Source organism: Mus pahari, chromosome 10, assembly GCF_900095145.1.
Source record: "Mus pahari chromosome 10, PAHARI_EIJ_v1.1, whole genome shotgun sequence".
Taxonomy (NCBI): Eukaryota; Metazoa; Chordata; class Mammalia; order Rodentia; family Muridae; genus Mus; species Mus pahari.
The window spans coordinates 48,753,359-48,755,197 of record NC_034599.1 but is presented as its reverse complement, the minus strand read 5'-3'; positions in this window follow the sequence as shown (position 1 = coordinate 48,755,197).

Sequence of the window (1,839 nt, the reverse complement as noted above, 5' to 3'; positions counted from 1 at the left end):
TTTTTTTTTTTTTTTTTTTTTTTGAGACAGGGTTTCTCTGTGTAGCCTTGGCTGTCCTGGAACTGAAGAGATAGGTCAAAAGCAGAGTGCTCACTCAGCGTGCTAAAGGCCCTAGGTTCATGTCCAGACACACAAAGATATAATTACATACATAGATTTACTTAGATGGACAGATGTGTCTGTATAGATAAATAGTCCAAGATAGAGAGTGAAACCCCAAACTAGATGACCAAAGGAGACTGTCTGACTATTATAGGACAACTGGATGAAGCCGCCTGGGAGCATCAGAAGCACACATAGAGGCTTGGGATATGGCTCAGCTGGGAGAGCACATACCTGGCATGTGTGAGGATCTGGATTCAATCACCAAGACTGAAGAGAATCAAGTCACATATGCCAGTAAGCCCAGTATTTGAGGAGGCAGAAGAAGTTCAAAGTCATCCTCAGCTACGTAGAGGGTTCAGACTCAGTCTGAGATACATGAGACCCTGTCTCAGGAGGGTGGGGAGGCCTCATGAACAACACCCATTAAACTCCACCGATTGGCAATGTGGGATTTTGGACACTGTGGCCTAGGTCTTTAATCTCAGTACTCAGAAAGGCACAGGCAGGTGGATCTCTCAGAGCTGATGCCAGACTGGTCTACACAGTGAGTTCTAAGATAACCAGAGAGCAACACAGAGAAACCCTCTCTAAAAGAAAAAGGGAAAGGAAAAGGACAAGGTATTTTTCACCTGAACCCTGTTTTCATCTATGTTCTTGACACAGCACAAACACCTTCTCATGTGATTACATAAGATCCACAAACGACCTCTCAGATCCCCCATTCTTTGCTTCATTCTCACTGACTAATTAGAACAACATACTTATTAACCAAATTCTAATTAATTGATGGGGTTGTTGTTGATGATAGTGGTGGTGGTAGTGGTTGGTTGGTTTCTTGAGGCAGGGTTTCTCTGTACTGTAGTCGTGGCTGTCCAGGAACTCTGTAGACCAGGCTGGCCTCGCACTCAGAGATCTGACTGCCTCTGCCTCCTGAGTCACTGGTGGGATTAAAGGCGTGCGCCACCATCACCCAGCTGTGGTTGGTTTTTGTTTGTTTGTTTGTTTGTTTGTTTGTTTTTTGGTTTTTCGAGACAGGGTTTCTCTGTGTAGCCCTGGCTGTCCTGGAACTCACTCTGTAGACCAGGCTGGCCTCGAACTCAGAAATCCGCCTGCCTCTGCCTCCCGAGTGCTGGGATTAAAGGCGTGCGCCACCACGCCCGGCTGTAGTTGTTTTTAATTTATTTAAAAATATAGTACGTTACCCAGGCTGGCCTAGGAATCATGATCCTCCTGCTTCATCCTCCCAAGTGCTGTACTTATGCAATTACCAGCACACCTAGCTTTAACCAAGCTGAATTTTGCCTTCTACCCCCAGGCCTCTGAACTTTCACCATCCATGAGTCAGCATTCCAGAAGAGCCTCTCCTAAAAACAGGCCACTTTCTTGCTAAAACCTTCTCTTCCTGTCAATCAAGCCAACTCCCTGAAGTCTTGGGATTGAAGTTCGCCCCCACCTTCCTGCTGAGGTAACTCTTGTAATAATTCCCCCAGAAAGCCTCTGTCTTAGGGATTGTATTCCTGCACAAAACATCATGACCAAGATGCAAGTTGGGAAGGAAAAAGTTCATTCAGCTTACACGTCCACATTGCTGTTCATCACCAAAGGAAATCAGAACAGGGCAAGAACCTGGGGGCAGGAGCTGATGCAAAGGCCATGGAGGGATGCTGCTTACTGGCTTGCTTCCCCTGGCTTGCTCAGCTTGCTTTCTTATAAAACCCAAGACTACCAGCCCAG